This window comes from Neoarius graeffei, chromosome 15, assembly GCF_027579695.1.
Source record: "Neoarius graeffei isolate fNeoGra1 chromosome 15, fNeoGra1.pri, whole genome shotgun sequence".
Taxonomy (NCBI): Eukaryota; Metazoa; Chordata; class Actinopteri; order Siluriformes; family Ariidae; genus Neoarius; species Neoarius graeffei.
In genome coordinates, this window is record NC_083583.1 from 32970574 (window position 1) to 32998268 (window position 27695).

General features: G+C 37.3%; 1 protein-coding gene across 1 annotated transcript in view; it reads right to left on the reverse strand.

Annotated features, from left to right (window-relative positions):
* Positions 1 to 11931: 11931 nt before the first annotated feature.
* The window catches only part of mfsd8l1 (major facilitator superfamily domain containing 8-like 1), a 50898-nt gene continuing 35134 nt past the window's right edge, over positions 11932 to 27695 (reverse strand). The window contains exon 12 of the mRNA XM_060940484.1: positions 11932 to 11962. The gene's annotated coding sequence lies outside the window, so the exon portion shown is untranslated. The remainder of the gene's footprint in view (positions 11963 to 27695) is intronic.

Genomic DNA, 27695 nt, shown 5'->3' on the forward strand with positions numbered 1-27695 from the left:
AACTTTCCTGATTGCTATCAAAACAAACAAAACTTCCGGCTTAATTATATCAGCATTCGAAAGAGGGTGCGCGCGTCTTTTGACAATGTTGGCAGATGTTGGTCACTATCCCTGTGTCCGAAATCACTCCCTACTCACTATATAGGGCACTATATAGTGGGGACACCATTTTGTAGTGCTGTCCGAAACCTTAGTGAGGATTATTTACACCCTATATAGTGCACTCAAAGTATCCGACAATGCATCATGAAAAGTAGTGTACAACGATGGTCACTAACCAAAGCAATATATCCCATCAAGCATTGCGGTCACGCTGAAAGAAATCAAATTAAAAGTCTCAAATTTGATTTAATAAAAGGCAGCAGCAAAAAAGAAAGTATTCAGCCTTGATTTAAAAGAACTGAAAGATGCAGGTACTTTGTATTTATTAATGTGGGAAATACGCTCAGTATAATATGTATTTATCACAAAAATATATATGCATGTATTTATTATTTCGAAAACCCACCAGCCGACTGATCTGGCACGTTTTAATTGTGCGACAGTAATAATGTAAATACCAGCGCGACGGACTAGTGTCCGAAAGCATTTTATCATTTTACCAATGAGCTTACTATATAGTCCTCTTTATAGTAATTCCTTATATACTGAGTAGGGAGTAGTGAACAAGTCAGCAATTTCGGACACAGGGTTTGATTTCCGCTGTATGTTTTACTTCCATCCTACGATGTCTCGCACAGGTCTCAGCGAATCTTGTTTACGGCCATTGCTTTGGCATATGGACTGATATATTACATAGCATATTTCAAACACTCATAACTTGCTATAGCAGTGACAAAATAGCTGTCAGAAATGCATTCCTACATTTTATAAAATGAAATAAATAGAATTTTGATAATAAAAAATTTGCCTTCAGTTCCCCTTTAAGAAGCAGTTGACTGGATAATGTTGGCCCTCTATTAGCTCACTGAAATATTGTTATACATATCATTCACAATTGTTAAGTATTGAGATACTTTTATTTCATTGTTCATATCGACAAACCTTTTACTTTCCCAAACATGCAAACAAAATGTAAAACAAGTAACTTATTAAATATGAATAGGACAAGTAGGAAAATCACAGTTTATTTGTGATATCTTTAGTATTATATGACTATTCAAGCTGTAGAAAAATATTTGAAATTTACACACTGTACCTTTAAAGTGTCAAAACTTCTGGAGCACAAGAGCACCTCAGGAGGATCATGTCTGTGTCAGTGTGGTTTATTTTCCATCAGGGGGATTTCAGATAAAGTTCTGCAGTTGTTGTCTGCTGATAGCCGTATCCTGTGGTGTGTGTGTGTGTGTGTGTGTGTGTGTGTGTGTGTGTGTGTGTGTGTGTGTGTGTGTGTGTGTGTTTGGCAGGAGGTCCAGCGCTTGGACAGTAGCAAAGAGGACACTGTGAGGACACACACACACACACACACACACACACACACACACACACACACACACACACACACACACAGCCAAATCACACAGTCACTCTAATCTTCTTTAATCCAGACCTCTGCAGTGTTGAAGCCTACTGAGCTCCGGGCAAATACTGACCTCTCTCTCTCTCTCTCTCTCTCTCTCTCACACACACACACACACAGTCATTTGCCATCCAAAAGAATTACAATAGAACAAAATAACACAATAGAACACTGGAATACATGCCTAGTTAGTGTTCCTAACACGGCATTTTAAACCGTGTTGATTAACATCTCACCTTCACCCTCATTAAAAATGCCCCAGTCTATGAATATGCATCAATATGCAGATTAGGAAATGTCCCTTACATCATTAACATTCTATAACTCACCTAGAGGTATTAACTGCTAGTATTCAAGCTCATGTTGTTCACACAAGTGAAAGTCTTAACCTCATTTCCCCATTTATTTATTTAGCAGCAATCAAACCTCGAAAATGTACAGTACACCATTACCATGGCAACCGTTTTTAATCACTACGATTGAATCTTCTTGAGTATCAAGTCTTCATCCTGTAATCTCAGATGTGAATCAGGTTCATGATGTGTTGTCATGACAACACTAAAACAACACCATACCATAACAAGAATCCTGATTCTGGCACTGAACCAATTCTTTGTTTGCAAATCAAATGGCTTTTCGCCTCCTGGTTCACTTCCGGTTTCCAAGTGATGGGCAACAATCAAAGATGCTGTCCAAGCCAAGGACGCATTCATCATCGTCTTGTGGAAAACATTCTACATTTGATTATGTTAACGGACTAGAAGCAAAAGCAAAATCGAGATCTCAAGGAAAAATATATTTATGCGATGGACTGGACCCCTACAGCTTAAAAAAGACAGACTTTTCAAGCAATTTCAATGACTTTCCAAACATAGAGTTTTCAGACATTTCCAATTATCCGGTAGTCCAAACATCACTTTACACGAGGAATCAAATGAAAGCTTTCAAAAGTCTTGAAGCCGATAACTTTTTCGCTTGTGGTTGGGTTCATGACATTAGAATAAGACTTCTAAAGGATAATAACCGTCTTGTTTTTGTGAGGGTGAGTAACATAAGCCGAAGTGTAGTATGTGATTCAAGTCGGAGCTGCTGTAGGCATTTTTGCAATGATAACTTACATTTTATTTCATGACATTTCAAACGTAGCTCAGACTTATAAATTGACATCATTGGACAACCTGAAAAAATACGTAAACAATCGTGTTTCAGTCGAGGCCGACTGACCTACAAAGTAGTTTCATCGTTTCATCAACGGTTTGTTTTACAACATTGAAAACGTAAGAAAACTCATTTAACATGAGAAGTTTTGATTTTAGATACATAAAGTTGATGTTCGTACATTTAACAAAATGATTGCTGCAAACCCAAGCATGTGGGCTCTCAATTTGTTTCGAACACAGTGAAAGGTTTGCGAGCCATTTTTCATGGCATCTTTTTGAGATGTTTTTCATTCTTTCACCCTTGTGCATGACTTCTTTTGGTATTCTATTATGCCTTTTGTCTTTTTCTTGATTTGATTGGTTTGAACATCCAAATACAGAGCAACAGTCTGGCATATTTGGAGGCGAAACACAAGAAACTACTGCAAAGCGACTGTAAACAAATACGACGCCGACCCGTCAGCTGGAAATCTGAATACATAATGAGGTGGATCACTGCCGGAAGTGATGTCTATTACAAACAAAGAATACCACAGTAAAGATATATAGTCTGAATATTAAATGATGTAAATCAGTGGCCAATTAGAACAAGCATATAGTATGCTCCATAAGTTGCTTTTTAAGGAAAAGGGCAGGGCTGAGACACTCTGGTCTCACTGGGGGTGGGGTCGATTTTCAGGCAAGAAAAATGCAAAAAACATTAAGAGAGTAGTGAGTATGACACTATTGCAAATAATATTAGTATATAATAAATAAAAACAGTATGTAATACTTTCATAAAATTGTAAAAATTACTTGCCATATCAGCTGATAAAAGTTTACTGCAGTAAAAGTTTACATGTTCTTTCAAGATTCAGGAGGTTTTTTTTAATCATTTTACCTCCTACTGCCTCAAAAACCCGTTGATGCAGTTTGTGAAGAGAGATTAATTTTTTTCAGGCATCCTCCACTGATCTGTCTCTGTCTGAAATCTATTTGGATTTTCTTCAGTGTATGGAAGGCTTCTTTCTCCCAGACATTCCTGAAGACAGGAGGTCACAGCGTCGTGGTTTTAAAGGCAAACGTCCAAAAGCGATTTGTAGAAACTGGCTGAGAGCCATAGTGTGTTTTTTGAAAGTTTACAGCATGAAAGATTAATGGACATTTCAGAAAACCACAATGTCTCTGCAGCCTTTCAGTAAAAGAAGTAATGAGACATTTTCACTGCTCTTCTTTTTCATCATTAGGGTCAGGTGTGGTCAAAGGTCATACCAGCTCTGAGAACCCTGACAGAATTATTAACACAGGCAGAATTTTAATGGGTGAACTGAACAGAGGAATAAATGAATGAAACCAGTGAAGCTAAATTAACAGTTTAAATGAATTCAGTTAATTAACTCAGTGATTGGATCAGAGTATACAGTTTACTCACACGAACATTTCAGAAGTTTCAAACCCAGTTGAGATTCATCATCTTCTTCTCCCTTGCCCAGCACTGGTGCCAGGTCAGGGTCCATGTGGATCCTATCGATCCATATGTCATATTAACTGGAGCATAGTTTTACACCTGATGCCCTTCCTGCCACAAACCTCCCATTTCTGGCCTTGGGAAACAACCATTCACACCTATGGGCAATTTAGAGTAGCCAGTTAACCTAACTGCATGTCTTTGGACTGTAGGAGAAACCGGAGGAAACCCACGCAGATACGGGGAGAGCATGCAAACTCCACACAGAAAGGCCCCCGTCGGCCACTGGGCTTGAACCCAGAACCTTCTTGCTGTGCCGCCCCTAAAACCCATTTGAGATTCTAACCATAAAATGGATTAATATGTTAAAATGAAACATCGGATTTATAGATCTAGATTGTTAAATTCCTGATTATATCTAATTTCACACTAAAATGAACATTTTTTTATTTAACCATATTTAAAATATCTCATTTAATTCATTTAGAAACAACACACAAACAAATATCGAAAACAGGAATGTTCATGTTCCGTAATACCAGAATCCACCTTTATCTTTTTAATTCAGATGTGTAGTACACAAGCACTTACACACACACACACACACACACACACACACACACGGCACATTTTCACATCTGTAATAAATAAGTAAATGAACTAATTAATTAATTATAGCAGTGACATTGATATAGACAATGAGGAAAAGGAAAGGAATAATAAATATTTTAATATTTTCTTATATCTATCCCTGAACACACATGAATGAATGAATGAATGAATGAATGAATGACATTCTTCCATTTGTTTGCATAAAACTGGGATTAAATAAAAGTGAAATAAAACAATTAATGAAAAGAAAAAAATGTATATTTTGTAAAACATTTTAATTTTATAATGTCTGCATTATAGATTTTTCAAAATATTTCAAAATCGCTCATATTTGTTAACTTGGATTTTTCTTGGTCGCAGACCCTTTGTATTATCACGTGACTGTTGCATGAGATGCTGATACATATAACAGGCAATAAATAAAGAAAAATTTGAATAATTTTGACTGGTATGTTAACATCTTAATAGTACATTGTTATTCACTATATGCCAATATAACTGAAATGACCGGAAAAGTTATTTGTATCAGTTAATTATGCATATTTACCTGGAAAGAAAACATGCCGGGCAGATTTCTCTCCATAAACATAAAGTCATAATATTTATGTCTCACACCGTTGACCTGTGACAGGAGCATGCGGTAAAGCGGTAAGCTGGATATGATTTGATTACAGCGGAACGAGGCATACACCGCAAAGGGGAGAAGGCAGTATAGAAGTGCAAAGGTCATGTAGGGCATCATATTCATTATTTACACCTCTAGTTTACACATCTGTGTATTATTTATAGTGTTTGATTGGTTGTGTGTTGTGTTTGATTGCTTGTTGCTGTGTTCTTATTGCAAATGTGCAGCAGTTTCTATCTGTGGGATTCCTGAAGCTTGTCAGTGTGAGTACAACCCATTACACTGATCATAACACAGTTAAAACAACAGAAACAGCTGGATTTCATGGGGATGGCCGGCTTCAGCCACAAACTCCACTTCCCAGAATTCACCCCTGCAGCACGTGGCTGAAATCTGGTCACCTGACTCATTCTTCTGATGACACTCACCTGTGTCCAATCAGCCTCACATTATAAATCACCCAGACTCCCGCTTTATCTCTCCATCTCACACTCACTCACTCACTCACTCACGCTGGCTGAAGTCTTGTCCTAGTGGTTTTTACTAAGTGCCTGTTTTGTGTGCTGTTACTTTGTTCTCTGGTTTTGCCTGTTTGCTGTTCACTTGTTTGTGGTTTTGGCTTGTGTTTGGGATTATTTGTTCGAGTGTATAAGTAACACCAACCTGCGTCTGCATCCCTTTCTGCTGCAAACCTGACCCTGAGCACGTACTTTTATAATGACCATCATCTGAGTTAAATTTTACTGCCGTTTATGGAATTAAAAAAAAATTATAATGATCTCAAATTGTAGCAGCAGGTCATGACCCTGAAATATTACGATAATCATTCTCATAGTTCACCGACAAACACTATAGCAATAAGAAAATAAAGCTTATAAATAGAAAATGCTCTTTCGTCATTTACATTTTTTCCATTGCCATCTCATCGTTTCTCTTACATTTTATTATTTGATGAAACATTTTAACATGCTTTTTGTTATATTACAGATATACAAAGAAGACAAATTATCAATAAAATTACTAATTTTTTTTAAAGTTCTAAATAATGATAGGCTTTGATTTTTAAAATTATTTATGTTTTACAATATTCAGATTTTTTAAACACATTTCATATTTCTATATAGTTTTACTGTGTATATCCAGCCAAATTTTAGATTATTAATGTACCTATGTACACAAGTCTGAGCCACGCCTTTCTTATATTTGCATGCTGTTTTTGAAGTTTTAAATTATTATTATTATTATTATTATTATTATTTAATCAAAAACGTATTTATTTTTAAAAAGTGCAAAATAAGAAAGCTTGTGCCACAAAAGTGTGTATTTATTTATTTTACTTTTTTTTCTAGTCCTGCAGAAATGTCTCTGCTTTCATATTTGATTTTAAAATTATATTTAAAAACTGAATTTTAAAAACTGTAGATCAAGCAAGCATTGTAAAATGTGCAAAACAAGACAGCTGTAAGCAGATACTATAATATAAAAGTGTGATTTTACTGATTATTTTGTTTGTTTGTTTGTTTGTTTGTTTGTTTGTTTGTTTGTTTGTTTGTTTGTTTTTTCCATCCAGCTATTATATCTATAAAAAATTTTGTTTAATTATGAATAAATTAATAAGTGTAAATTAAGAAAGCTACAAGCTGATACTTAAAATGTATGATTTTTTAACTAATTATTTCATATTTATTATACAGGGTGTTTCAAAAAATTTTATATCATTCTGGGATATTTACATCTCAAATAATATACTTTTTTTTTGAAACACCCTGTATTATTCTATTTCTAAAATGTGTGAATTTTTAAAAAAAAATTAAAAAAGATCAAAAACCTTTTAGAAAGTGCAAAATAAGAAAAGGCATAAGCTGATACAGAAAAAAGTACATTTGAATAATGATTATATATTTATTATATTGCTGCAGCCCTACTGTTAAAAATGTCTATGAAAGTATTGAAAAAATGTGACTGAAAGCTCTTTGTCTTTGTCCCACTATTATTACCTGCTAATGATGAAAGTAATAAATCAGTTCAGACGTGGTCATTGGTGAACTCTTCACCCTGCTGGCGTTTGTCCATCCCTCGTTCCTCATCTCTCCGTCAGTCAGCGCCGGCCGCCTCCCGAACGTTCCTGAACATTCCTGCCGTTTCCCTGACTGACAGGATTTAATAACACGTTAAAAGAGTTCTCCGTTATTAAAGGCCATGCTCACTAATTTTTTGGGTCGATGTCAAAAGCCGGAGCTTGAGCCAGACCTCATCTTTGGACTCGTTTTATTTTAACCCTCACTGTAGTGTGCAATATTTCGCAATGTTCTGATCCACTGAGCCAGAACAGCATTTCAGCTATAAGGTTTAGTTTTTAAATCTATCAGTGATAAACATTACAGATAAAACCATGGAGCCTCAAAGCTCTTTTCATGCTAAATGTGAAGATTCATGATTAAATACAAGTTTTAGCACTTTAGCTGTAGTACTTTGGCTCAGATGGGGTTTTTTTTCAGGGGTTTGTTTTGCTTTTAACAGAACAGCAGGTAAACAGAAGCAAGATTGTGAAAATGGTATGTCTCGAGGCTGCCTGAGCAAATAGCAGGTGTTTTTATTTGCAAAATTAGGCATGTAATTTAACGTTAAGTTAGCATTAGCACAGGACACGGCCATTACCAGCACGTCTAAGAATGCACGCCAAGCTGCGATCGCGCTTCCTGATAAGCTTCCATCTGCTCCGTTACCTCCAACAGGACTTTAACTCGCTCCAGACAATGCTTAGTGTCCTGTGGTTCTTATTAATTTTAGCTTCTCATGTTCGAGGACGGTTTCTTTCTTCCGCTCTAAGGTTTCCTGACAGGATTATAGTGAATGTATCAGCACATCTCTCCATCACTTCTAGCCCTAATCACTGCATCTATGTTCGTTTTCTCTCTCTCTCTCTCTCTCTCTCTCTCTCTCAATTTGTTTTGTGAAACCTCTGCTAATGCTGTGGATGTTGAGCTTTTTTCTAAAAGAATGGCCTTTTAAAATACAGGACTTAGTTTTACTCATACTACACACACACACACACATATATAGAGAGAGTTTAATTATAGTTTACTTTTTTAAAATACAGATGCATTTGGTTTTAATTTTACATTTCATTTTATTTTAGATTATCTTATTACTGTTTAATATTACTCACGAAAAAGTATTTAAAAAAATAAGTTAAAAAAGTGGCGCTAATCTGGACATAATACGTAGCAAACTGATGTTCGGTTTAAATAAAAGATGAAATATTCATTATTTATAGCTATAAGATATATTTTCACTTTTTCCCCATTATGCCATTATAAGCAAAGAAACTTTGATTTTGCTCTAGTTTGTTAATCAATTACTTTATGTATTTATCTATTTACTTATATATTTATTATTTGTAATGTGGAAAAGTGAAAGGGCAAAGTGTAAGATTAAGGCAAAATTCATATATAAGAAACAATAAAGATTTATAAATTTTCTCATGCAGATTAACTTTGCAGAGACATTTATCAGCCCAACCAAATAACCCAGTTTTATAATAATAATAATAATAATAATAATAATAATTATTATTATTATTATTATTATTATTATTATTATTATTATTAAATGGATAAATACATACATATTTTAAAAAATATGGTACTGAATAATAAACCTTTGTCCTGTTGATAGAAATAAGCAAAGAAAATGCAAAATTAAAAATTCACACAGTTTAAAAAATAAACTGTCAGAATAAACAACACTCACAACTTTAAATCCCATGTACAAAAAAAATGTGTGGGGGGGGGGGATAAAGAGATTATCCTTAAAAGGTTTACAAGTTTGTTTTATTTTTATTTTAATAAAAACAAAATACAATTAAATAAAGGCATGGAATGTAATAAAGATTTTCCCACATCCTCAAAATAAATAAATAAAGATAAACTAAAATAAAGATAAGAATATACTTTCAAAATTGTTTAAATATTTACTATTTTTAATGTTTACCGAAACATTAATTTAAATTGAGATATTTCATGTATACTTTGCTTTTGCTTTTTTATTTTGCTTTTTTTTTTACACTGAAACAGGAATCATGAAAAATGTTACTACTGGTATTATTCAGTTTGGTTTTCTTTTTTGTTCTTTTAAATATTATTGGTTTATTTTCACATTTGAGTCTTAAGACATTTTTAGAAACAGACAAAAATGACCATTTACAAAGACGAACTACTAAAAAAAATTGCACAATATGATCAGGAATAATAATTAATAAAGCAAAAATGTTTTGGTTTCAGTTTGTCTATAAATTTCAAATAAAAAAGTCATGTAAGTTAAGTCGTGATTATATCCACTCCAAACTCACTGTTCCTTTTCCTCTTTCTTTTTCTTAAAAATCTAATTATAAACAGACGTTCTCCACCTGTCACTCTGTTACATTAGAAACACAGATAAAAGGAAACTCCTTCTGATTATTGTTATTGTTATTGTTAGTTTTTCCAGCTCATGGCCAGTTTCTTTTTTCCTCTCTCGGGTTTCCTGGCAGGATTAGAGTGAGTGTGTGTTCATCTGATATCAGCACATCTCTCCATCACTTCCAGAATGAATCCGTGCCTCTGCCTTTCTCAGTTAATTTAATTATCCAGCGTTGTGATTGGCTGAAGTTTGTGGAGTTTTTCAGCTTGTCACTGTGCTGCGTTTTATTCCTACATGATGCTTTAAAAGCACAGAAAACTCTGTGAACTGCATCAGCAGGAAACATTTATTCCTTTGGAATGTGGCCATTTTTCCCTCAATTTTTTTTCTAGAAAGCAGAGTTCAGTCAGATTCACACACACTCAGGCTTTTCTTATCTGATCCTGGAAAAGTAAAAATAAAAAATAAAAAAAAAATCCCTGAAAATGTCCGGCAAACATGCACATGTTCCACACATTTGTCCTTTCACTTGAGTCCTCAGCATGACGCTGGCATAATGTTGGTGTGATGTTTGTTGATGTTGGTGTAGCTGTGACATTGGGGAAAGCGTGACGCTACTGTAATGTTGCTGTGACATTGGTGTGATTTTGGCCTGATGGCAGTGTGACACTGGCATTACAATGATGTACAATGATGTTGGTGTCGTGTTGCCTTCATGTTATTGTGATGTTGGTGTAACGTTGCCTTCATGTTATTGTGATGTTGGTGTAAAGTTGCCGTAATATTATTGTGATGTTGGTGTAACGTTGTCGTAATGTTACTCTGATGTTGGTGTAACGTTGCCATAATGTTATTGTGATGTTGGTGTACAGTAACACTAGCTTAATGTTACTGTGATGTTGGTGCAACGTTGCCTTCATGTTATTGTGATGTTTGTGTAACGTTGCCTTAATGTTATTGTGATGTTGGTGTAATGTTGTTGTAATGTTATTGTGATGTTGGTGTAATGTTGTTGTAATGTTATTGATGTAACGTTGCCTTAATGTTATTGTGATGTTGGTGTACAGTAACACTAGCTTAATGTTACTGTGATATTGGTGTAACATTGCCTGGTGATGTTGGTGTAACGTTGCCGTAATGTTATTGTGATGTTGGTGTAACATTGCCGTAACATTATTGTGATGTTGGTGTACAGTAACACTAGCTCAATGTTACTGTTATATTGGTGTAACGTTGCCTTAATGTTAGTGTGATGTTGGTGCAACACTGCCTTAATGCTAGTGTGATGTTGTTGTAACATTGCCATAATGTTAGTGTGACGTTGGCGTGATGTTAGTGTGACAATGGCATGATGTTGGTGTGATGTTAGAGTGACACTGGAATGACATTTGATTGATGCTGGTATGATGTTTAGTGTGATGTTAGTGCAACATTGGCATGATGTTAGTGTGACATTGGTGTGATGTTAGTGTGACAATAGTGTGACATGGGAATGACATTTGATTGATGTTGGTGTGATGTTTAGTGTAACACTGGAATAATGTTGCCATTGTATTAATGAGTGTGTCATTGTTTCAAAACTAGTTTCACAGAGCTGTGTCTTGAACATCCGCCTGAGAAATCTTACAAAACACAAACACAGCAGGATGGGGGGATTACTGACAAAATACATTAGCATTAGTGGTGACATGCTAACACCCAATAATTCTGTGACTCAGTAATACTAGACAAGCACAAGGTAACAACAGTGACTCCTAACAGTTTAAGCACTAAAACAAATTTTACACATTGCTTAGACATGAAATATTCCATCATGAACAACACAAGCTTTTTTTCTTGCAGCAGGAAAGTGTTTACAGTCATTTTTTATTTCTCAACACTGAGAGAAAAAACCAGCACAGAGCTTTGATAGAGAGATCTATGATTATGTTTTATCGCTTCTCTTGCTTTCACATGCCACGTGCTTTCGCATGTTTTTTTCCCCTCAATGTTCTTAGATGCTATAATGATGAAATGAGAACCCAAGAGGCCGTCAGTTGATTCAAGCGGGGTTTTCTGTTTCTGTTGCTGAAAAGCCTGATGTTCGTAGTGAGTCCAGTTGAGATGAGATCGCAGATGTGAGCGTGTTTTGGCTCTTCTTGTTCCAGAGAACGGATCTGCACCCAATTAGCCACCACCTAATCATGTGCCTTCCAGCTCTGGCTCGCGTTAGTGAGAGAGAGAGAGAGAGAGAGAGAGAGAGAGAGAGAGAGAAAGAAAGAGAGAAAGAAAGAAAGAGAGCGAGGGAAATGAAAAGAAAGAACGTCAAACAAGACCTGGAGCCAAGGGATTGTTCTGCTGAGTTCAAATCGTTCTAATTGAATCTGCAGTGAAAATGAAAATTCTGTTTAAAAAATGGACCACCGTCGTTCAGCATTCGGTGCTCCATGCACGCACTTGTTAGAAAAGAAAGACGAGGAATTGATGGACAAGAACCGCTGTCAAAACACGCTGTGGGTTTTATCCATGCGTGCGCGCGCACACACACACATACACACACAGCGTGATATGCCATTCCTTTGTCCAATTATCAGACCCATGATGGCATTTCAGGCTCTCTGGGATCCATCACAGTTCATCATGAGGTCATCGCTCACTACACTGCTTGCTCTCTCTCTCTCTCTCTCTTTTCATCTCTCTGTTCTTTACATGGTCATAATAAAGTCATACACTGCCCCCTACAGACTGATCCTGGTACACCTTTTACAGTCTTTACTCCTTTATACCTTAAAAAGAAAAAATTCTGGTATTTTCCTTTGATCGTATCTGTCGAATGATGGCAGTTTGGCATTGAACTCTGACACATCATGAAGAAATTCCAGGGTGTAATAGTTTAAGATTGAACCACTCCAACCCTTATCTGATTGTTTTCCATGTTTTTCGGAGAGATAGTGGCATTTCTGGATTAAAAGGGGCAACATGGCAGACATCCAAACACAAACACGCCGTTGTTGTGTTGAAACTCATGATTTTAAAAAAATCAAACGTGATTTAATTTTACTTCAGCTCCTTTCCACCAGCTCCAAAAGTCTGAGCGCACAGGAAAAACTGTTTATTTCAGTTATCCAGCATTTCACTCAGGTGAATTTATTATTTAACACAGAATCTAATATGAAAGTGAAATCTGTCTGAACACCACTGACACCTGGTATCCGTGTGGAATAGTGAGAAATGATGGAGAAATTTCATTTGTGTTTGATAACTGATGAAATAAACAACTCTTCGTTGTGCACTAAGACTTTTTTTTTTAGGAAAGTTTGAGTTGAGTTAAATCCTATAATCCTGTGTGAGGAGCATCAGCACTCAGACAGTGGGAGAGAACATCAGGAACGCTGGGAAGCTCTGAACAGCTTATAATCCATCTGAAAGTTTAACCTGGAATATGTACAGTTAGGTCCATATATATATTTGGACACTGACACAAATTTAGTTTTTTTACCTGTTTACTGAAACATATTCAAGTTATAGTTATATAATGGACATGGACATAAAGTCCAGACTTTCAGCTTTCATTTGAGGGTATCGACATTAAAATTGGATGAAGGGTTTAGGAGTTTCAGCTCCTTAACATGTGCCACCCTGTTTTTAAAGGGACCAAAAGTAATTGGACAATTGACTCAAAGGCTATTTCATGGGCAAGTGTGGGAAATTCCTTCGTTATGTCATTCTCAATTAAGCAGATAAAAGGCCTGGAGTTGATTTGAGGTGTGGTGCTTGCATTTGGAAGATTTTGCTGTGAAGAAAACATGTGGTCAAAGGAGCTCTCCATGCAGGTGAAACAAGCCATCCTTAAGCTGCGAAAACAGAAAAAACCCATCCGAGAAATTGCTACAATATTAGGAGTGGCAAAATCTACAGTTTGGTACATCCTGAGAAAGAAAGAAAGAAAGAAAGAAAGAAAGAAAGAAAGAAAGAAAGCACTGGTGAACTCATCAATGCAAAAAGACCTGGACGCTCACAGAAGACAACAGTGGTGGATGATTGCAGAATAATTTCCATGGTGAAGAGAAACCCCTTCACAACAGCCAACCAAGTGAACAACACTCTCCAGGAGGTAGGCGTATCAATATCCAAATCTACCATAAAGAGAAGACTGCATGAAAGTAAATACAGAGGGTTCACTGCACGGTGCAAGCCACTCATTAGCCTCAAGAATAAAAAGGCTAGACTGGACTTTGCTAAAAAACATCTAAAAAAGCCAGCACAGTTCTGGAAGAACATTCTTTGGACAGATGAAACCAAGATCAACCTCTACCAGAATGATGGAAAGAAAAAAGTATGGTGAAGGCGTGGTACAGCTCATGATCCAAAGCATACCACATCATCTGTAAAACACGGCGGAGGCAGTGTGATGGCTTGGGCATGCATGGCTGCCAGTGGCACTGGGTCACTAGTGTTTATTGATGATGTGACACAGGACAGAAGCAGCCGGATGAATTCTGAGGTATTCAGAGACATACTGTGTGCTCAAATCCAGCCAAATTGATTGGTCGGCGTTTCATAATACAGATGGACAATGACCCAAATCATAAAGCCAAAGCAGCCCAGGAGTTTATTAAAGCAAAGAAGTGGAATATTCTTGAATGGCCAAGTCAGTCACCTGATCTCAACCCAACTGAACATGCATTTCACTTGTTAGACTAAACTTCAGACAGAAAGGCCCACAAACAAACAGCAACTGAAAACCGCTGCAGTAAAGGCCTGGCAGAGCATTAAAAAGGAGGAAACACAGCGTCTGGTGATGTCCATGAGTTCAAGACTTCAGGCAGTCATTGCCAACAAAGGGTTTTCAACCAAGTATTAGAAATTAACATCTCATCTCATCTCATTATCTCTAGCCGCTTTATCCTTCTACAGGGTCGCAGGCAAGCTGGAGCCTATCCCAGCTGACTACGGGCGAAAGGCGGGGTACACCCTGGACAAGTCGCCAGGTCATCACAAGGCTGACACATAGACACAGACAACCATTCACACTCACATTCACACCTACGGTCAATTTAGAGTCACCAGTTAACCTAACCTGCATGTCTTTGGACTGTGGGGGAAACCGGAGCACCCGGAGGAAACCCACGCGGACACGGGGAGAACATGCAAACTCCACACAGAAAGGCCCTCGCCGGCCCCGGGGCTCGAACCCAGGACCTTCTTGCTGTGAGGCAACAGCGCTAACCACTACACCACCGTGCCGCCCCAGAAATTAACATTTTATTTACAATTATTTAATTTGTCCAATTACTTTTGAGCCCCTGAAATGAAGGGATTGTGTTTAAAAAATGCTTTAGTTCCTTACATTTTTATGCAAACATTTTGTTCAACCCACTGAATTAAAGCTGAAAGTCTGAATTTCAACTGCATCTGAATTGTTTTGTTCAAAATTCATTGTGGTAATGTACAGAACCAAAATTAGAAAAATGTTGTCTCTGTCCAAATATTTATGGACCTAACTGTATTAAGACCTTGCCTTTTATTTAAGTTGATTTAATTCTAATATAAATATAATTAAATAGTCATAATTTCCAGCCATTTTCGGCAGATTTATAGTCAATTCCTTAATGACTGTGGATTATTTTGTTCATGTGTTTAATCATAAATCTTTTAATCCTGAAACACTGAGATTTTGGACTAATAATGAAATTACATACAATACACCGATCAGCCATAACATTAAAACCACTGAAAGTTCAAGTGAAGAATATTGAATATTCTATTACAATGGCACTTCTCAAGGGGTGGGATATATTAAGCAGCAAGAGAACAGTCAGTTCTTAAAGTTGATGTGTTGGAAGCAGGAAAAATAGGTACCCTATGGGTCCATGTGGATACTGCTTATAAATAAAATTGTTTTCTGACCCCATGTCCATACAGTAAATATAGCATATATACATGTTATCAGTTCTACTCGCCTCATCTCTTGCAAGCATCACCAAGCTGTGAGCAGCGTCAGGGCTTGTAGTATTTTGAAAACCAATTTTGTTTACTGTGTTTTGTTCAAAATACAGTGCGGTGAAGTGTATATATGTTTTCAAAATAGTAAGAAAGCACTTGTTCATGAATTGTCTTAGAAGCATTATTTATTACTAATGAGCACATTTTGTTTCACAAGTGTAGTGTAAAGACTCTAAAATAAAATTACAAAATTAAAGCGAATAGCAGAAGCTTGATATCGGCTTTTCAATATATCTGCCAAAAAGCTTGAAAGAAAGAAAGGAAGATAGATAGATAGATAGATAGATAGATAGATAGATAGATAGATAGATAGATAGATAGATAGATAGATAGATACTTTATTAATCCCAGAGGGAAATTCAAGAAAAACAACAACTTACAAAACCTTTCATTTGACCTTTCAGAAGGACCAAACAAACGCTGTGATAATCAAAAGGTACATTTTCTTAAAATAAACACCACTTACTTGATATCGAATCAGTAGCCTTGGAAAACCACGAGGCAAATTTCGTTTATCTTTTTATCTGCCGATTATCTTCCAATACTACGAAGTTATAATGAGGTTTCTCTTGTTTCGTTTCTGGTTCTGATTGGTTCCGAAGTTTATCAAGAAGTAGAACGGGTAATCGAACTTGATCAGGATAAGTGCTGATTGGTTACGAGGTTTCGCTATTGTTACACTCATTCTTACAACACGATGGCATAGTGGCTTCGCCACTCGTTCTTGTGTACCTTTGACAACGCGAGATCAACTGTTCGTATCATGAGATCATGATTCGCCGTTCTGGTGATTGTAATGCATATGTGCATGCGCAGTGCGCTATTCTTACACTCATTCTTACAACACGATGACATAGTGGCTACTGCCTCGCTTCGCTTCTATGAGGCAGTAGCCACAAAAATGGGCAAGCGTAAAGATCTGAGTGACATTGACAAGGGCCAAATTATGATGGTTAGATGACTGGGTCTGAGCATCTCCAAAATGGCACATCTTGTGGGGTGTTTCGGGTATGCAGTGGTTAGTACCTATTAAAAGTGGTCCAAGGAAGGACAACCAGTGAACCAGCAAGAGAGTCATGGGCACCCAAGGCTCATTGAGACACATGGGGAATGAAGGCTAGCCTGTCTGTTCCAATTCCCCAGAAGAGCTACTGTAGTAGAAACTGGTGAAAAAGTTAATGCTGTCTATGATAGAAAAGTGTCAGTACACACTGCATTGCAGCTTGCTGCATACAGGGCTGCCTAACCAATGGCCCATGCTGACCCCTGTCCACCGCTGAATGCACCTACAATGGACACATGAGCATCAAATATGGACCATGGAGCAATGGAAGAAGATGGCCTGGTCTGATGAATCACATTTTCTTTTACATCAGGTGGACAGCAGGGTGCGTGTGTGTCACTTACCTGAGGAAAAGATTGCACCAGGATGCATTATGGGGAAAAAGACAAGCTGGTGGAGGCAGTGTGATGCTCTGGGCAATGAATGTTCTGTTGGGAAACCTTGGGTCCTGGCATTTATCTTAATGTTACTTTGACACGTACCAGCTACCTAAACATGATTGCAAACCAAGTACAGCCCTTCATGGCAACGGTATTCCCTAATATCAGTGGCCTCTTATAGCAGGATAATGCACCCTGCTACACCACAAAAACTGTTCAGGAATGGTTTGAGGAACATGACGAATAGTTCACATGGCCTCCAAATCCCCCGGATGGAGAACCTACAAAATATTAGGCAGGTGGTTTTAATGTTATGGCTGATCGATATTTGTATGATTTCTTTATTATTATTATTATTATTATTATTATTATTATACAGATTAAAGTAAAAAGTGCAGCAGAGAGGGGTCAGGTGATCCTGGCAAATCAGGCTGGTAAGGCGCATCATCAGCTCAGGGACCCTTGACCCCTCTACACGCAGCCCAGACAGCAAATGGGACCAGTTCCCATTATTTTTTGCTGCCTATTCAAACCCACCAAGAACTTTCCTAAGGATATGGAGACTCCCCAACACGGCAGCCTTCTGCATTGTCCACAGAGTGAGAAGAGCTGTGCTCCTAGTGGAAAACTCGGGCACACAACTAATCTGCATCAAGAGATCAGGAGGTATCAAACCTAGGGCACCAAGAACAATAGGGAGTCTGACAACTTTGTACCTGGGATACAAGTGAGACCTTGCATATGCAAGGTCTGCATACTTTGAGTGCTTCTCCTGAATCTTGTCAATCACATTGGTGTCAAAAGGGACAGAGAATTCTATGATGTAAATAATTTCACTGGTTTTGTCAAATAAGACAAGATCAGGTTTGTTGGCTTGCAAATGTTATAAGTTGTATATGGGCCTATTCCAGTATAGTTTAAAGCACTCATTTTCCACGACGCCCTGTACATGTTCTGGGTCGTACCATGGATGGACCTCAGAGTCAAAGCCACAGGTATGCCAAAGACGGTAACAGAAAACATGGGCAATGCCATTGTGCCTCTTGAGGTAGGAAGTTTGAGCCAAAGCAGGACATCCACTGACAAGATGCTGGACAGTCTCACTAAATTCATTGCACAATCTACATTTACTATTTACAATTTCCTTTAAAATCACAGTTTGGCAATTTCGGGTGGGAAGTGACTGGTCCTGAGCAGCAAAAAGAAAGTTATTATCATTATTATTATTATTATTATTAAATTTCAAAGACTTTTAAACTGCAGCTAACAAATGAAAAACAAGAAAAAATGTAATAAATAGAATTAAAATGCTTAAAATTAAGTGAGAAGCAAAATTGGGGGGGGGACCCAACCAACAAATACAGTGACTGTTAAAATATTATTACGAAAGTTCTGTATTTAGAATATCATTTAATTATATTCTACATTTATGTATTCTAAATGTATTCGAAACAGAGTGCTTTGTTAATGGAATTGAAATGAATTATTATACATCATCATGTAAACAGTTATTATAATAAATGTAGATTTTTAATTATGCAGCAAATCATCAGAACAGGTTTGGAAATAAAGCCGTGTACCTTGTATAATAATAATAATAGGGCGGCATGGTGGTGTAGTGGTTAGCGCTGTCGCCTCACAGCAAGAAGGTCCGGGTTTGAGCCCCGTGGCCGGCGAGGGCCTTTCTGTGTGGAGTTTGCATGTTCTCCCCGTGTCCGCGTGGGTTTCCTCCGGGTGCTCCGGTTTCCCCCACAGTCCAAAGACATGCAGGTTAGGTTAACTGGTGACTCTAAATTGACCGTAGGTGTGAATGTGAGTATGAATGGTTGTCTGTGTCTATGTGTCAGCCCTGTGATGACCTGGCGACTTGTCCAGGGTGTACCCCGCCTTTCGCCCGTAGTCAGCTGGGATAGGCTCCAGCTTGCCTGCGACCCTGTAGAAGGATAAAGCGGCTAGAGATAATGAGATGAGATGAGAAGTTTTCTATAAGCAGTCATTTATGTTTTATTAATATTTCCGGATGGAGTCTCCAGTGTTGGTGCTTTGAGGGCGTGCTGTTATGGGAAAATAACCAACTTCTGGGATGATGTTTTGTTGTGGATTACTTTCCTATAAAAGCACACACACATACACACACACCGAAGACTTTGCTCCTGATTTTAATGTTGAGACGAGTGTCAGTAGGAAACAGTGTGTGGTTTGAAGGGAGGATGTAATTGAGGCATTAAATAAAGTTTTCCTGCCATTGTGGTCTGAACGAATCATTTCTTCCTTCTGAAATATAATTCAGTCCTTTAAAATTTTAATCAAATTACTACTCAATATCATGGAGTTAGAAATAAATGTTTATTTATGTAATTAAACGAAAATGAAGCTAAATTAAGTTAAACTTATCATTTTGTGTGTGTGTGTGTGTGTGTGTGTGTGTGTGTGTGTGTGTGCGCGTGTGTAAAATGCTTATGTGATATGACGCCAACGGATGTTGAATTCACCTTTGACCTCATGACCTTTAACACACTGGCCTTGGTTTTGCCTCACAATAGCCACTTATACTTTCCATGCAACACTAAGCGCACACACACACACTCAGACATATTATTCATGCTCAGCAGTTCAGGAGAATAGACTTAGGCGTGTTTGTCAGTGTTATTCACTCATGTGCGCACACGCGCACACACACAATCCTGTCCCTGTTAATGGAGTGTCTCTGATGTAAATGTGTGTGTGTGTGTGTACATTTAATGCAATGGAAGTAGGATTCAGCTCTGATCTGTGTCTCATGTGAGAGATGTGGTTGTCCTCCCTGTGGCCCCTATTGCCCCACCTGCTCCTCTCTCACCCCTCTCTCTTGCCTTGCCCTAACCCACCCCGGGTATGTGAGGATTGGCGTACCATCTGTGCGGGAGGCGCGAGATCGTTAACCCTGATTAGACTGATGTGGCCCTCAGCACAGAGATGGCGTGAAAATCCTGCAGCAGCCACAACCTACTGACCTGCTGCTGAACCCATAACACACACACACACAGAGATTCCTCACCCCATAGTGGTGTTGGATTTAAACACTGTGTTCGTATTCTTTATTACAGAGTGTGTGTTCAGTGAGAGACTAAAGCCTGTCTAAAATCTAATCTTTTCCATGTTACTGTTTCCTTCCTCAATATCCGAGTCTGACCACATGACCACTGTATTTAAAGCCCATAATGGTTAGCTTTAGTCTTCTGTAAACAATATTACATTTACTGTAAAAATAAAATGTGTTCATTGTATCTCGGCTGTATCTCATTACTCTGCGGTCTAACTGCTTGCTAATATAATTAAACCAAACAAGAATAAAAACCTCTAAATGCTGTGACCTTTTAATCATGAGTCAACTGGAACAATGGAATCCACTCTGGACTAAAATGTGCGGTGAGTAAATGTGCAGGATCCATCTCTGGGAAAACAACACGCATCACACACTTTAAATTCTTACTGGAAGTGGATTATTTTTCCCAACAAGTGACTTCATGGGTTCATCTCATGCACAAGGTGAGAGCAGCGTTCAGGTCATTTGATGTTGATCATCTCTGACAAACTGTAGTTTTAATTTCTATAAAAAAATATATATATTTTATGCACAAGATGTTATATATAACGAAGCACGTAGCATGGAGTCGACTATAAGCCACGTAAGACGGGATTGAGTTGAATAACTGTTTTATTTTACCCATATTCACTGGATTTTGAGAAACAGAGCATTTTTACTTTTATTTTTTTGCAAATTCGATAAATAAAAAGTTTATACAAAACGTCCGACTAAATAATTTCCGCTTAGAATGGAAACAAACCGGTGAAATGACAGTAGCAGTTTGTGAAAAATGCTAGAATAATAATTCTTGAAAATTTTTAAAAGATACATTCTGACCATCAAATACTTTTATTCCATATTTTGTTGCTTTTTTGTATTTTGGGGGGTTTTGTTTTCAAGCAGAGTTTTTATTTTGTCTTCAGTTGGTTCAGCAACACGCTCCACCATTTTGTTTTTCTCTACTCACGGTATATGAGCTGATAACCTAGTAGTAGAGTAGCCAATCAGAGTGCACGACTGCTCATATCCAGTGAATGTGGACAGAATATAAAAGAGACAGTTCTGTCTCTTTCTTCACAATATTGCTGCTTCACAGATCTGTGACATTCAATGTGTTTCCTGTAACTTCATTATTATTATTATTATTATTTCCTTAGGCTTGCTAGTTCCAATCCGCTGCTGAGTCTTATTCCCGTGACCTTGGGCAACAGAAGGTTGAGATTGTTGCATTTTTCCCTTACACAGAAAGGACTCTCCTTAAATGTGTGTGCAGTTCCATTCAGCATGATGTTTTGGATGTCATTAAGGTTTGGGTTGCCTGGTATTTTTTGAAGATGTTTTTCTGTTCCTTTCTTTAATAGACCAAGTGCTCCAGTGATGAGTGATACAGCAACAGTTTTCAAATGCCACGTTTTTTTTTTTCCAATTTCTATTTGGAGGCCTTTGTGTTTAGAAATTTTTTCAAACTCTTTCACGCCAGCATTGTTATCAGAAGGCACTGCCGTATGGATAAGTGTGCAGGTTCTACCCTTGAAGCTCTTAATGATAATATTGGGTCTGTTGGCTTTGATAGTTCTCTGTGTGAACTGGGAAGTCCTATAAGATAGCTGCATCAGTACTTTGTGTGACTGGTTGTGGTTGATGTTTATACCACTCCTGGTCATATGGTTGCCCCACAATGTTGGCAGATTTTCAAGTGCAAATATTGTCCAATTTTATGTTCTATATTCTGTTGGTGTTAGTATTGGACATCCAGAAACAATGTGGTCAAAAGTTTCATCAAATTGATCGCATACATGGCATTTTGGGTCAACGCCATTTTTAGGATTTTAGCTCATATATCCGTGTAAGCACTTTGGTCTTGTGCTGAAAGGATAAATCCTTCCGTTTCAGATTTGAGCCCTGTACCTCTTAGCCACTGATGGGTTTTGCTTTGATCAACATTAGCTTGTTGGCATTGAAATACATAAGGACTATCTATCTATTTTTATTATTATTTTACAAGGTACACAGCTTTATTTCCAAACCTGTTCTGATGATTTGCTGCAGAATTAAAAATCTACATTTAATATAACTATTTACATAATTATGTATAATAAATATTCATTTCAATTCCATTAACAAAGCACATTTTAAATACATTTAAAATAGATTATTGCATTGTATTATTATTGTTATTATTGTAATTATTTCTGTAAACAATCTCTAAATATAAAATGTAACTAATCTGAAAAAAAAAACCCATATAAACATAATAATAAAGAACATTTTATATCCCCCATTTCAGGAAGCAAAACATTTAATGTCAGGTTATTTTTTTTTAAAGTTAATGTTTTTGTTTTACCAGAATATTACATTTTTTAAAATGGGCACCAAATATTAATATATACTAAAAATATATATCTCCCCAGAGTCCATTCAAATATTACAAATCTACTACAATTACAACCTTTTCATGGCACAGTCGGCTTCATTTTATATTTCTTTAATTGTCTGTGTTGTGAATATTTGATTGGCGATTGTGTGATAAATGCCTGCTCCTTCTGCATAATACAATTGGATCACAAAACTGTGTTTTTTGTTATATTCTTATTTTATATGTAAAAGCAAGGTGAGTGTATAATAATAATAATGTTTCTAGTGTAAAAGCTAAGTGTAGATTTATTTGTTTCTAAATATGAAATAAAGGCTTAAATATATGCCAATCTGTGACTAAATTAAAAAAGAAAAAAAAAGCCAAAAAGCAACTCAGAAGTCCACTGGCTTTACTTTAGCAAATTGTCCCAATTTATTTGCTGTTTTTAGGTTTTAGTTGCACAAAAACAAAACCTCATTCTTCTTTAAAAACAAACAAAAAAATGTATATTGTGATTTTTTTTTTATATCCAAGATGTTCAACTTCCCCAAAAAGTAAAGAATATAATGATAATGAGGAGGAGACCTTTTGTTTTAAATACAAATTGTGTAATGAAATGAATCAAATTTAAACAATTAATGGAGTTCATCAACAGGTGACTGTATGGCATCATATTTATACAGTATCTATTATTATTATTATAAAAACCTGATTTTTTTTTTTTTTTTGCGGTTCAGTTAATATCTTCTCAGCCTTCCAAAAACAAAAAACCCACAGACCCATAAATGACCTAAATCCATCCAGGAAAAAAAAAAAAATCCAAAAGTTCATGTGAAGTTCACACATCCACTATCATCACATCATCTGTGTTTGTCCGCTGTTTTTTTTTTTTTTAGATGAAATTGCCAGCGGCTGGATGCGTCACATGATGTTTTGCATAGTTTGACAGTGATTGACAGGCCAGTGTTTGGTCAGAGCAGTTAGAAAACCCCCTGAACCCTCTTCGCTGTATGGCTGTATGCCCTACTCCATCATGTCACTGCCCCAAAGACTGCCCCGCCCTCCTGACACAGAATTCACCCAGGACTCACACAATGCACTGACTGCCATTTAATATCCAAACAGCAAAAGAGTTTTACTGAAGAGGAAACTGTTCACTGAGGAGCATGAGTATATAGCGCCCCCTGTCCTCACATGATCAGAAGCCCAACCACCAATAAAATTGGTCTCTTTTTTTTTTCAAGGGAGGAAACTGATATCCATGGGTAGCAGACGCCAGGCAGTCATCGACTGTAAAGGATTTACATCCCAGTATTAAAACTTGTGATTATACAGGACCAGTCAAAGTTTGGACACACCTACTTACCGTATTCATAGGTCTTTCTGTATTTTGACCATTTTCAACATTGTAGAACAATACTGAAGACATCAAAACTATGATATAACATATGGAACATATATGGAATTATGTGGTAAGCATAAAAAGTGCTTAAAAAAAAAAAGTTTGATATTTTAGATTCTCCAAAGTAGCCACCTTGATGACTCTTGACACACTACTGACGTCATCTTAACCAGCTTCATGAGGTAGTCACCTGGAATGCTTTTCAATTAACAGGTGCCTTGTGAAAAGTTAATTAGTGCAAGTTCTTGCCTTCTTAATGTGTTTAAGATCAAATAGTAAATAGCAAATAATAATAATAATAATAATAAAGTAAATAGCCCTATTCCACCACTGTAGTAATCCATATTATATCAAGAACCGCTCAACTAAGTAAAGAGAAACAACATCCATCATTACTTTAAGACAGGAAGCATCCCCAGGTCTAAATCTGATCAAGTATCTGTGGGATGTACTGGACAAACAAGTCCAATCAGTGGAGGCTCCACCTCACAACATACAGGACTTAAAGGATCTGCTGCTAATGTCTTGGTTTATATATATATATATATATATATATATATATATATATATATATATATATATATATATATATATATAAACAAACATCATCAGATTTTCACGCGGGTCCTAAAAGTAGATAAAGAGAACCCAGTTAAACAAATGAGACAAAAATATTATACTTGGTCATTTATTTATTGAGGAAAATGATCCAATATTACATATCTGTGAGTGGCAAAAGTATGTGAACCTCTAGGATTAGCAGTTAATTTGAAGGTGAAATTAGAGTCAGGTGTTTTCAATCAATGGGATGACAAATCAGGTGTGAGTGGGCACCCTGTTTTATTTAAAGAACAGGGATCTATCAAAGTCTGATCTTCACAACACATGTTTGTGGAAGTGTATCATGGCACGAACAAAGGAGACCTCTGAGGACCTCAGAAAAAGTGTTGTTGATGCTCATCAGGCTGGAAAAGGTTACAAAACCATCTCTAAAGAGTTTGGACTCCACCAATCCACAGTCAGACAGACTGTTTACAAATGGAGGAAATTCAAGACCATTGTTACTCTCCCCAGGAGTGGTCGACCAACAAAGATCACTCCAAGAGCAAGGCGTGTAATAGTCAGTGAGGTCACAAAGGACCCCAGGGTAACTTCTAAGCAACTGAAGGCCTCTCTCACATTGGCTAATGTTAATGTTCATGAGTCCACTATCAGGAGAACACTGAACAACAATGGTGTGCATGGCAGGGTTGCAAGGAGAAAGCCACTGCTCTCCAAAAAGAACATTGCTGCTCGTCTGCAGTTTGCTAAAGATCACGTGGACAAGCCAGAAGGCTATTGGAAAAATGTTTTGTGGACAGATGAGCCCAAAATAGAACTTTTTGGTTTAAATGAGAAGTGTTATGTTTGGAGAAAGGAAAACACTGCATACCAGCATAAGAACCTTATCCCATCTGTGAAACGTGGTGGTGGTAGTATCATGGTTTGGGCCTGTTTTGCTGCATCTGGGCCAGGATGGCCTGCCATCATTGATGGAACAATGAATTCTGAATTATACCAGCGAATTGTAAAGGAAAATTTCAGGACATCTATCTATGAACTGAATCTCAAGAGAAGGTGGGTCATGCAGCAAGACAACGGCCCTAAGCACACAAGTCGTTCTAGCAAAGAATGGTTAAAGAAGAATAATGTTTTGGAATGGCCAAGTCAAAGTCCTGACCTTAATCCAATCAAAATGCTGTGGAAGGACCTGAAGGGAGCAGTTCATGTGAGGAAACCCACCAACATCCCAGAGTTGAAGCTGTTCTGTATGGAGGAATGGGCTAAAATTCCTCCAAGCTGGTGTGCAGGACTGATCAACAGTTACCGGAAACGTTTAGTTGCAGTTATTGCTGCACAAGGGGGTCACACCAGGTACTGAAAGCAAAGGTTCACATACTTTTGCCACTCACAGATATGTAATATTGGATCATTTTCCTCAATAAATAAATGACCAAGTATATTTTTGTCTCATTTGTTTAACTGGGTTCTCTTTATCTACTTTTAGGACTTGTGTGAAAATCTGATGTTGTTTTAGGTCATATTTATGCAGAAATATAGAAAATTCTAAAGGGTTCACAAACTTCCAAGCACCACTGTATAATATAAATAAAATACACACACAAAGCTCTGGAAAAAAATTAAGAGACCACTTAATTTTTTTTCTTAAAGCAGCATCTCTATGTATGGCAACCATTTAGTTCCAGTGTCTGTGCTGGAATTACAACACAAACACAGTTCACTTTACTTAATGAGGTACAGTGGTGCTTGAAAGTTAGTGAACCCTTTAGAATTTTCTCTATTTCTGCATAAATATGACCTAAAACATCATCAGATTTTCACACAAGTCCTAAAAGTAGATAAAGAGAACCCAGTTAAACAAATGAGATAAAAATATTATACTTGGTCATTTATTTATTGAGGAAAATGATCCAATATTGCATATCTGTGAGTGGCAAAAGTATGTGAACCTCTAGGATTAGCAGTCAATTTGAAGGTGAAATTAGAGTCAGGTGTTTTCAATCAATGGGATGACAATCAGGTGCGAGTGGGCACCCTGTTTTATTTAAAGAACAGGAATCTATCAAAGTCTGATCTTCACAACACATGTTTGTGGAAGTGTATCATGGCACAAACAAAGGAGATTTCTGAGGACCTCAGAAAAAGTGTTGTTGATGCTCATCAGGCTGGAAAAGGTTACAAAACCATCTCTAAAGAGTTTGGACTCCACCAATCCACAGTCAGACAGATTGTGTACAAACGGAGGAAATTCAAGACCATTGTTACCCTCCCCAGGAGTGGTGGACCAACAAAGATCACTCCAAGAGCAAGGCGTGTGATAGTCGGCTAGGTCACAAAGCACCCCAGGGTAACTTCTAAGCAACTGAAGGCCTCCCTCACATTGGCTAATGTTCATGTTTATGAGTCCACCATCAGGAGAACACTGAACAACAATGGTGTGCATGGCAGGGTTGCAAGGAGAAAGCCACTGCTCTCCAAAAAGATCATTGCTGCTCGTCTGCAGTTTGCTAAACATCACGTGGACAAGCCAGAAGGCTATTGGAAAAATGTTTTGTGGACGGATGAGACCAAAATAGAACTTTTTTGCTTTAAATAAGAAACGTTATGTTTGGAGAAAGGAAAACACTGCATTCCAGCATAAGAACCTTATCCCATCTGTGAAACATGGTGGTGGTAGTATCATGGTTTAGGCCTGTTTTGCTGCATCTGGGCCAGGACAGCTTGCCAACATTGATGAAACAATGAATTCTGAATTATACCAGTGAATTCCAAAGGAAAATGTCAGGACATCTGTCCATGAACTGAATCTCAAGAGAAGGTGGGTCATGCAGCAAGACAATGACCCTAAGCACACAAGTCGTTCTACCAAAGAATGGTTAAAGAAGAATAAAGTTAATGTTTTGGAATGGCCAAGTCAAAGTCCTGACCTTAATCCAATGGAAATGTTGTGGAAGGATCTGAAGCGAGCAGTTCATGTGAGGAAACCCACAACATCCCAGAGTTGAAGCTGTTTTGTACAGAGGAATGGGCTAAAATTCCTCCAAGCTGGTGTGCAGGACTGATCAACAGTTACCGGAAATGTTTAGTTGCAGTTATTGCTGCACAAGGGGGTCACAC